This window comes from Perognathus longimembris, chromosome 3 (genome assembly GCF_023159225.1).
Source record: "Perognathus longimembris pacificus isolate PPM17 chromosome 3, ASM2315922v1, whole genome shotgun sequence".
Classification (NCBI taxonomy): domain Eukaryota; kingdom Metazoa; phylum Chordata; class Mammalia; order Rodentia; family Heteromyidae; genus Perognathus; species Perognathus longimembris.
Genome location: NC_063163.1, coordinates 43,887,085 through 43,898,994, shown reverse-complemented (window position 1 = coordinate 43,898,994; position 11,910 = coordinate 43,887,085).

Below are 11,910 nucleotides of genomic sequence, written 5' to 3'. Positions count from 1 at the left end.
GTAGTTTTTAGAGAGCTCACAGGTTAAATAAAATATCATTTTGATATCTTTAAGTAATTGACAAAAATCAAGAGTATTTCAAATACCAAGAAATGAAAATTTATTGGAACACCACCCCTATTCATTTACATAGTCTCTAGTTGCCTTTGCATGGAAGAGTGAATAGCTTTTGCAGATAGCCATATGGCCTACAATATATGAAATACTTACTTTCTGGCTTTTTCAAGAAAAAAAAATACCCTGTTTAATAAAACCCCGGATCGAAGACATTTGTGAAACTGCTAATACTGTCAAGTGTGGTGCCACATTTCAGCTCTGGGACTCCATGGCAACAGAGTTGCCTTTAAAAAGGCTACAATTAAGCCAGGCACTAGAGGGTCACACTTGTAATCCTAGCTACTCAGGAGGCTGTGATCTAGAGGACTATAGGTCAAAGATAGCCCAAACAGAAAAGTCTGAGATACTCTATCTCTAAAACACACAGAAAAAAAAAAGAGGGCTGGGGGTGGTGGGGCTACAAATGACCAAATGACCAATGGGGTTAGCATGGTCAGCTTCACACCTCAGCTGTTCACACTGTGGACTAGATAGTCTGACCCTTCATAAGTAGCTGAGTGAACCCCAATGTGTGTTTATTCTTTACCCAAATTGTTTATATATTCTCACTGCCAGGCTTAATAAAATTTTTAAGTATCATAAAGTGAATTGTCTTGTAATTTTTAATGTTTTACCCAGAGGACATAATGAGAGAACTCAAAATTATATTTTTTGAGTTAATTTCTAATTCACAGAAATAAACTATGTCTCCTGTCTCCCTTGGCCTTCTCATCCTATAGAAGCTTCTCCTGTAGAGAAGGAGGGTAAGAAAGTGAGCCTTGAGAGGAGGTAACAAATTGTATAAGACATGTACCCACTGCCTTATGTATGAAACTGTAACCCCTCTGTAGATCACTTTGACAATAAATAAGAAATTATTCCGACAAAAAAGAAAAGCAAGAATATTAAAAACTAACTGAATACATTAAGAACAAAAAAAGAAAGAAAGTGAGCCTCCATGGGACTGGGACTCTGTCTTAGTGGTAGAATGCTTGCCTAGCATGCATGAGGCCCTAAGTTCAATTCCTCATGTACCACAGAAACAAAAGCTGGAAGTGGTGCTGTTGCTCTAGTGATAGAAGGCTAGACTTGAGCCAAAGTACCTCAGTGACAGTGCCCTAATTCAAGCCCCAGAGCTAGCAAACAACAACAACAACAACAAAACCCAACACAATAGCCTCCAACAGACAGCAGTAACCAGCTGAGGGCTCAGAACAATGAACACAGCCTCCTGAAGATTGGACCAAGTGAGCTAATGAGAGCTAACTGCTGCTTTACATGCTTCTGTTTTCTTCCTATTACATTTTTGAAGACTATGAAAAACTGCTGCAGTCTGAAAATTATGTGACTAAGAGACATTATATCCCTGTAAATTGATGCTTCTTAGCAAATTATATCTATTACTTGGTAAGTAAATATAGAAAACTTAATGATTCCTTTTTTGTGTAACTTGAAAAGTACAGTTTATGCTATGATTGTACTTTGTGGCAAAAGTAATATTAAGTGTCCTGACTCAGATACTTTGTGTTTGGGCCAGTCTTGGAGCTGGAAATCAAGACTGGGATGCTGTCCCTGAGCTTTTGCACTCAAGGCTAACACCCTACTAGTTGAGCCACAACTCCACAGACTTTTTCAGTGTTAACTGGAAATAAGGGTCTCACGGAGTGCTAGACTTGAGCAAAGAGCAGCCAAGGACAGTGCTCAGGCCCTGAGTCCAAGCCCCAGGACTGGCAACCAGCCAAACAAACAAGCAATAGTATCACAGATGTTTTTCCCCCAGCTGGATTTGAACCATGATCTCAGATTTCAACTACCTGAGTAGCTAGTATAGCAGGCCCTACCTCAGATACTATTTTTTAAATTGTTCTTATAAAAGTGATGTACAGAGAGGTTGCAGTTACATAAATAACTTTTTAAGTACCAGTATAAATAGCAAGTAAATTTAATGTTAAAGTAGAATTTACAGCTTTTCTCCTAAGGAAGAAAACAAAGCCCAAGTTATTTTGTGCAGAACTATAGTTCTTACCTAGGGAGTATTTTTTTTTCTTTTTGGTCAGTGCTGGCGCTTGCACTCAGGGCTTGATCACTGTCCTTGGCTTCCTTTTGCTCATGGCTGATACTCTCCCACTTGAGCCACAGTGTCACTTCTGGCCTTTTCTGTTTATGTGGTGCTGAGGAATCGAATCCAGGGCTTTGTGCATACTAGGCAGGTACTCTACCCCTAAACTACATTCCCAGCCCTAGGGAGTATTTTTTTAGATGAAAAGAACTACTTGGATGAAGATAGGAATGGATTTCAGAATGAAAATTCGGTGAGGCTCCTATATAAATGTCTTATAGAGGGCCAGGAGTTTGGCCTAGTGGCAGAGGGAGCATGCACAAAGCCCTGGGTAATAACTTGGTATCACATACACAGAAAATGCCAGAAGAGGCGCTATGGTTCAAGTGGTAGAGTGCTAGTACAACAGGCAGAAAGAACAGACCCTGTCTCTCCCAAGTCGCTCTATAGACTGTGGGTAGAGCCGGTCAGATCTGGTTGAGTCAGCTAGAGCAGCAGTAGAAGCACATTCCCTGCTCATGGAGTCGTGACCCACAGGCACGTCTGCCTGGCTTGCCAGCCACGAGCTGTCCATGCTCCCTACACTCCCCCGAGGGACCAATTGGTGCCCACCACAAGTGCCTTACATCAACTCCCCACTTGGTGATTGGCTGGGGAGGACTCAGGAGGTTGGGATGCTGGCGTTATATAATTCCTGATCTGCGCAACAATAAACAAGACCTTCTTAAGCTTGTCCTCCCGGTGTGTAGTAAGTGTGCACCTCATTCACGCTTACCTCCTGCCACAGATCTAGCCCTACAAGTGGCGCCCAATTGGGGCTTGAGTGTTTTTGGCAGATGGACAGTCTAGTGCAAGGTAAGTGCCTCCATGGGCAACCTTCCCCCTGTAGCATGAAAGCCTCAATCTCAATGAGAGCAGTTGTTGTCCTGCTTTGGAGTAGGCAGATAAAAGTATCAGAAAAGAAAGCTAGTTTGATATGGGAAATAGTGAGAGTACTGTGCCCATGGATTGACTCCAAGGCCATCTGGGATCCAGACAGCTGGACCCGTGTCCTTTAGGTGGCTTGTAAAAAGTCCACGAAGGCGCTGAGCTGCCCTTAACTTTTTACCCTATTGTAGTAGCCATTCAAGCCTGTCTGTCAGGGAGAGAGGATGGGGAAACTCTGCAGGCGTTCAATGCCTCACTGTGAGAGGAAACATGCAGACAATGGCAGAACTACTCAGGCACTTCTGTCTTCTTGTGACGCAACACACAAGTCCAGTAAGAATGCGGATAAACAACAACTTCCGCCATCTTGTGACCCAGAGGTTCGACCAGCTATTCTTGCTAAAACCCCTCCCCCACACTATCAATCCCAGGAAATCTCCCCAACTGCTTCTTTTGGCTGTTTAGGCCAACCTGGGAAATACTCTCAGGGAACTTTACATCCTTGGTGGACATATCCAACTTTGCCCAAGAAGGAGAACCCGTTGTTCCCTCTGTAATACAACTGTTTACGGCCCCACCAGCTACAGTGGCGGTGGCATCCAATCCCATGGACGAGCCCCTGTTCGCGATCCTGGTGAACGTTCACCGAACCGCCGTGCGGCCCAATCTATGGCACCCCCATGACCCGAAGGTGCTTGACAAATATCAGACCGCTGTTCGGGAGGATGGGCTACACTCTCCATATGCTCAACAGATTCTCCAAACCATTAGCATCGATCTTAATTGCCCCCATGATTAGAAGTGCTTAATGCGCACAGCCCTATCATCGGGGGACTTCCTTTTATGAAAGGCTGCCTTTTATGATAAATGTGAACAACAAAGCATACGAAATCTCGCTGCTGGGGGCCACAATGCTAACATGGCGCACCCTGATTGCTTAACGGGGAGGGGCCTTATGCGTCTCCCATTGCACAAGCAGCAGTGCCCCCACAGTACTTTGACCAAGTATGCCTCTGTGCATTATGGGCTGTTTCCTCAGTCCCTTATAAAGAAGGGGACAAACAACTAAAAACACTCATACAATGGACCAACGAACCTTTCACTGACTTTGTTGCCCATGTTCAGGAGGCAGTGGCCCAGAAGGTATCCCATGCTGAAGCCTGAGACACACTAGCCAAGACCCTGATATGGGAGGGGGCCACACAAGAATGTAGAAAAACCATTGCCCCTGATCGAAATGGGGAGATCACTGATTGGATCTTCGCCACCAAAGATTTGAGGACATCAACTCATGCTATGACTGCCTTGCACAGGCTTTCGCCTCTATGACTGCCAACATTTGCACGTTCCCCTAGTGGCACCACGGGAACCGGACCTTGTTGGGGATGAGGCAGGCTGGCCATTTTAAGAAGGATTGTCCATCACTCCAGGGCTCACCCAAGAGAAAACAACCCCTTTCTGTGTGTCCTAAATGCAAGAAGAGTTTTTACTGGGCCTCCGAGTGCCGCTCTAAGCTTCAGCCTTTAAACTAGATAAGGGGCAGTCCTCAGCCCCTACCCCAAGAGGACAATGGCAACAGCCACCCCCCCACCCCACCCAGGTGTTATGGTCTATCCCTATCCACAATGGAAAAGCTAGAATGGAACTTAAAGTAAATAGAACAAAATTTAAAGGTATCATTGATACTGGAGCTGACTGTATGGTCCTTAGGAAGGACGAGGATGAAGGGTTAGGATGGAACCTAGCTCCCGGCCCCTGGCTACAGGGTGTCGGTGGAAAAGCTGCCTCCCTCCAGGTCCAGTGACCTGTGAGATGGGAAGACGATGATGGGGCCAGCGGGGCTTTTAAACCTCTTGTCGCCCCTGGCCTTCCATGCAATCTGAGGGGAAAGAGATGTTCTTACTAATATGGGTACTTTGCTGACAACGGATGGTAGGGCTTTCTATGAGGACATCATAACAGATCAAGCCATTAATCACCCACAGTACCCCCAATTCTAATAGCCACTGTTGTGCGAACACAGCCAATCCCAATCCAGTGGGACACCACCAAACCCATTTGTGTTGAACAGTGGCCTATTTCCCCCGAAAAGCTCCCCCACTCCAGGCTCTAGTGGAGGAGCAACTTAAAAGGGGACACATAGAACCTAGCACCAGCCCCCACAATTCCCACATTTTTTATCCAAAAAAGAGCTCGAGGGAAATGGAGAATCCTCTATGACCTATGTTCCATTAATAGTCATATAAAAAAGATGGGAACGCTTCAATCCGGACTGCCACACTCTTCCGCAATACCCAAAGGTTGGCATGTTACCATTATTGACATCAAGGATTGCTACTTTTCCATCCCCTTACACCCTAAAGATAAGGATATTTTGCCTTCTCAGTGTGGGAAACTGTCACTACCCACCCATCGATATCAATGGAAATTTCTCTCTCAAGGAATGAAAAATAGCAGTACACTATGTCAGATGTATGTTGTCCATGCTATCAGGCCTTTGCTTTCTAAGTGCTTTTGCGTCCATTATATGGACAACATTTTATTGGCACATAAAGATGCTACCACCATGCAAGCCTGTTTAATGCAACTTAAGGAAAACCTTGCAGTGCTTGGCCTCCATATCGCCCTTGAAAAAATTCAAATCAAAGCCCCTTATGCCTATCTTGGATACCATTTAGATCAAGCAATCACCCCAAATTGGCCTAGTATTGTTATTAAACCCCAATATACTTTAACTGAACTACAACAGTTATGTAGACATATCAATTGGGTACGCGATTTTATGCGTCTCCCTACCCAACAGCTCCAACCCTTGTTTCAGTTACTTCAGGAACCCTCTGACCCAGCCTCTCTTCGTATACTTTCCCCTGATGCTCAGCGAGTCCTACAACAGGTTGCTGACCGATTATGGTCAACCCCCTTGGTGTTTTTAGATGTCACTCAAGAAATCACCCTGATTATAATAAATAATAATGGCCTGATGGCGGCGCTGACACAAAGCCAAGGTATATTACAGTGGCAAGGTGTATACCTTGCCACTTCTCAATTACCAAAAATTAGCATGCCCATTACCATGCTGTGCAACCTGGCCATCAAAGTCGCGGAGCGATGCTGTCAAACTTATGACCGATTCCCCGACAGTCTTATCTGGCCCATTGGAAAGACAATCTTTGATTTCCTCACGACTGAAGAGGAATTAGCCTTACAAGTCATCTCTACTACTTTAGCATTGATAATCACATGCCCCAAAACCCCATTTGAAAGTTACCCAAGAGCTCCCGCTTTCATGGATATGCCCTACCCTTCCCAAGGGGCAACCCATCCCTCAAGCCATTGTGGTTTTTACAGATGCTAGCAAGACTATGTATGGATTTTACAATGCCAATGCTAAAAAATATATGCTTCAGCAACATTCCCTGTCTGTTCAAGCTGCTGAATTACTGGCCATATTACTTGCCCTTACATCCTTTCCCAATGAACCTCTTAATATTTTTTCTGATAGTCTATATGCTGTACAAACTGTGGCCATTCTTCCTGGGGCCTTATTAAGGGATGATGGTCAGGATGTATCACAGATAATGTACAAGATTCAGACTGTACTAGACAATCATGCCCAGCCCTGGTACATTCAACACATTAGATCTCATACTAACCTCCCTGGACCCCTAGCTACTGGTAATGAAGCTATTGACCATGTTGTCACCCCAACCGTGTTACTCACCAATACATCCATGGACCAGGCCCGAGAGTTACATCATCGCTTCCACTTACCAGCAGCTACTATCAAACAGTTATTTCCTGATTTGACACACCAACAATGCAAACACATGATACGGTCCTGGTCCTCCTGTGCACCTCTCTTACCCTTAGGACTGCTACAACCCATGGGAACAAATCTGCGGGGCTTTAGGCCTAATGGCACGTGGCAAATGGACATAACCCATATTCCCCAATTTGGCAAAAAAAAAAAATACGTCCATGTATGCATAGATACATTCTCAGGCTTTATAACAGCCTTATCCCTACTGGTAAAACAACAAGGCACGCCATCAAATCACTTTTACACGCCATTACAATTATGGGCGTTCCTTGGACCCTTAAAACAGACAATGGATGCCATGAAATTCTCCATTAATTTTTGCTTTGCCTCCTCACGCTCTACAATAATTGATTGAAGAAATTCAAACTTTCATTTATCATGTTTATCAGTAGACTTTGTAAAGCTTTTTGGGGATTCTCTTCTATGTCTTTGATTGACTGCTCTGCTTCCTGCTTGTTTTGAGTGGGGGATAAGACTTCATTGTTTGCCATCTTTCTTGTGTTTCTTCTGCCCATTTGAATTGGGGATGCCAGTCTACCAGCACCTGTGAGCACCGTTTAAGACCCAAACCAGCCCTTACCAAGCACTGTTGTGTAAATCTTACAAGTTCACAATTATGTACAGATACCCTGTATACCTGTCTATAAAATTAGATTTGGTGATCCTAAAGAATACAATTTCAATATAACAACTGATCCTGGGCCCTGTATTCAGTAGATCCTTATATATCACCTTGCACCAAAATCAATTCCAAATGGATTAAAGACCTCGAAATCAAAACAGACACCCTGAAAACACTAAAGGAAGGAGTAGGGGAAACACTTGGGCTCCTTGGCGCAGGATGGAACTTCCATAACAAAGACCCAGAAAGGCTACAAATTAAAGAAAGGTTGGACAAATGGGACTGTATCAAACTGCAGAGCTTCTGCACGGCATAGGACATAGCTTGCAAGATAAACAGAAAGCCCGCAGACTGGGCAGAAGATCTTTACTGGCCATTCAACGGACAAAGGCCTCATACCTAAAATATATGCAGAATTAAAAAAATTACCTTCCTCCAAAACAAAACCGCAAAGAACCAACAGTCCGCTCATCAAGTGGGCTAAAGACTTACAAAGAGACTTCTCTGATGAGGAAATGAGAATGGCCAAGAGACATATGAAAAAGTGCTCTACATCACTGGCCATAAAAGAAATGCAAATCAAAACTACATTGAGATTCCATCTCACCCCAGTAAGAATGTCATATATCAAGAAAACTAGCAATAACAGTTGTTGGAGGGGATATGGCCAAAAGGGAGCCCTACTTCATTGTTGATGGGAATGTAAACTGGTTTAGCCACTCTGGCAAGCAGTATGGAGATTCCTCCGAAGGCTAAATGTAGAACTCCCCTATGACCCGGCAACCCCACTTTTGGGTATTTATCCAAAAAACCACAAACAGAATCACAGTAAAGCCACCAGCACAACAATGTTCATTGCAGCGCAATTTGTCATAGCGAGATTCTGGAACCAACCCAGATGCCCCTCCGTAGACGAATGGATCAGGAAAATGTGGTACATATACACAATGGAATTTTATGCCTCTATCAGAGAGAATGATATTGCCCCATTTGTAAGGAAATGGAAGGACTTGGAAAAAATTATACTAAGTGAAGTGATCCAGACCCAAAGAAACATTGACTCTATGGTCTCCCTTATTGGGAATAATTAGAACAGGTTTAGGCAAGTCACAGCAGAGGATCACAAGAGCCCAATAGCTATACCCTTATGATAACATAAGATGATGCTAAGTGAAATGAACTCCATTTTATGGAAATGATTGTTATATCACAGTTGTAACTACTTTCAACATCCTATGTGTATCTGTAGCTTCTACTATTGATAATGTTCTTGTATCTCCTTCTTATGATTGTATCTACACTATCTCTGTAATCTTATCTGAGTATATTGGAAACCGTGTATACTGGTATTAGAACTAGGAAATTGAAAGGGAATACCAAAATTGAGAGACACAGGGTAAAAAAAGAGAAACAACTACAAAAGCAATACTTGCAAAACTGTTTGGTGTAAGTGAACTGAACACCTCAGGGTGGGAAAGGGTAAGGGGGAGGGGGAGGGGGGTATGAGGGACAAGGTAACAAACAGTAAAAGAAATGTATCCAATGCCTAACATATGAAACTGTAAACTCTCTGTACATCAGTTTTATAATAAAAACTTAAAAAAACCAGACAATGGCCCTGCTTACGTGTTCAGACAGTTTCATGAATTTTGTGCCCTTTGAAACATTACACATCACACCGGTATTCCATATAACCCACAAGACCAAGCCATTGTCGAACACAGTCACAAGGAAATCAAGGCCCTTCTTTTAAAAGAAAAGGGGGAAATAGAGGGGCTAGGGCTTAAAGATCCCCAAACACAATTAAATTATTGTCTTATAGTGAAAATATTTTTGACATTTACACCCACCACATGCGGGTCCCCCGTGGCCCTACATTGGGGACTCATGAGAGCACCTACTCCGGTCCTTTTGGTTAGATAGAGAGACCCCATTACAAGAAGGTGGGAGGGCCCTGCTCCCCTAATGGCACAAGGGAGAGGATTTGCCTTATCTTTCTAGACATGAGCGATAAACCTGTTTGGATTCCAGCTCGAGATGTCCGACCAACCGTCACCACCTATGAATGAGATGTGTTGCCTATGCTTGGACAGCCCGAGGAGGAGAAGACGCAGACCTCGAGGTAGAGCCCATGCCATCACCTGGGGAGATCTAGAGGGCTAGGTAGAACAGGCTCAAGCTATGGCCCCGGACCTAAACCCGGAGCATGGTACTCTATTCCTCCTGATGTGTGCCATTATTACAGCCAATTCTCAATCTGCTGCAGGGCAGGGTAAGATAACGCTAGTGCCCAGCCCCCAGATCTTGATGATGGTGGGGGAAGATACCACCATCTTCCCTCAAATGCTTTCTTCCAACAGCACAGTTGGCCTCCCCTTCTTGGCGGATGCCCTATGGCATAAAAAACCAAACCTCACTTTTGGATGGGTAGAGGCCATCTCTTTTTGCTTTTCAAACGAGTCAGTAAGACAGTTGGATGGCTGTACTATCCCCCTTGCCAAAGTGACTCATGGGACAGGAGGGTAGAACTATAAGGGACCCTACTCTATTTGCCCCACAGGAAAAAATTGCACTCAGGCTACTGACATACCTTTCCATAAGCAGCTGTACCCACGCAGGGAGTTTAATAGTTTGGGCAATGTTTCCACTCCTCTTGAGGAATTAGTGATTAGTTTTTGTGCCAGCTCCTGGCAAGGCAGGATGTTTGGGAGCTTCACTTTGTCCCTAAGCCCGGCTATATACAACGGGTCTGAGGAGAATCCCAAATCTCAAAAGCTAGAGGAGTTTTACCACTCTTCAGGGGGATGATTGGGGGACCTAGGACCCCCCAATGCCAATCCTTTGTTCATCACATTCCTGCCTGGACCTGTCCCCCTTTCTATTTGCCAACACTTGTCGCTGCAACCGCTCCGCATGTGACCAAATGTCAAGGATGGTGGTGATTACAGTCCCGTTCTTTTTTGTCTAGGAGACAATTCCTCTCACACCTGTACCCTTAGTAATCACTGGCAACCAAATGACACATATCCTTTTGCAGGCTTGGTGCGTGTTCCTTGTTTATTGCTTTGGCTACTAATGACTCAGTTTTCCCAGGTTCAATTGGTTTGTCCACACCCTAGGAGAGCAATAGATCATTGTGATCTTGTGGGCGATCATCACTTCAGTGGCTTCTGCAACCACCGCTGCTATATCGTTGTCCCAGAGTGTGTCCACCATGCATCAGGTAAACCAGCTCAACCCTCAGCTGTCATCCATAGTGTTGCAGCATTTGCAAGTTGCCAATCATCTTAAAGGAGGCCTTCTTGTGCTCCAGCAACAAATAGATTTGCTCCAGGAACAGATTACATTTCTTCGACTGCAACAAGGAGGAATGTGTAATGCTATGACTACTCCTGTCTATCAGCTTTCCACCCCCGTGCCCAACGTCACTGAACTTAGTGACTACATCCAAGGCCCTTGGTCCCTTAAGTACTTAAACTTTACCCAACACCTACTGCATATTACCTGCCTGAATACATACCACCATACAGCTTATTCCCACTGCCTCCTTTTTAGAAGATGTGCTTAAAAAGTTACAGCAGTGGATTTTGCCATCCTCTCTGGTTATTTGGGGAGCCCTTCTGCTATTAGGGCTTATTCTTCTGGGAATTATTAAATGCTTGCACTCCCGGCAAAGACGCCTCCAACAACAGGTCACAATAATTACGGTCCTTTTAAAAAGAAAAGGGGGAATTTGTGGGTAGAGTCGGTCAGATCTGGTTAAATCAGCTAGAGCAGCAGTAGAAGCACACTTCCTGCTCATGGAGACGTGACCCACAGGCACGTCTGCCTGGCTTGCCAGCCACGAGCTGTCCATGCTCCCTACACTCCCCCGAGGGACCAATCGGTGCCTGCCACAAGTGCCTTACATCAACACCCCGCTAGGTGATTGGCCGAGGAGAACTCAGGAGGTTGGGGTGCTGGGGTATATAATTCCTGATCTGTGCAACAATAAACAAGACCTGCTCAAGCTTGTCCTCCTGGCGTGTATTCTGTGTACGCGTCTTTCACGCTTACCTCCTGCTGGAGATCTAGCCCTACAATACACTTAGAGATATCTTGCAGAATAAAAAAAAGACAAAATATGATACATAAAAGTGAAAAACTGAGATTTCTTCTCAACTTGTAAGCTCAGTAACAGGTTAAGTTCTTAAACCTTTATTTTTGAATGAGACAATAACTATTTTATGATAAAGTGGTATTTATCTTACAGAATACAGTCTCATATTTATGCCTGGGTTGGCCTAGACCGTTAGCCGCCTAGTTATGCTTCCCATGTAGCTAGGATAACAGGCATGTAGTTGAGATGGGGACTCCCTAACTTCTTGGCCAGGTGGGTCTCAAACT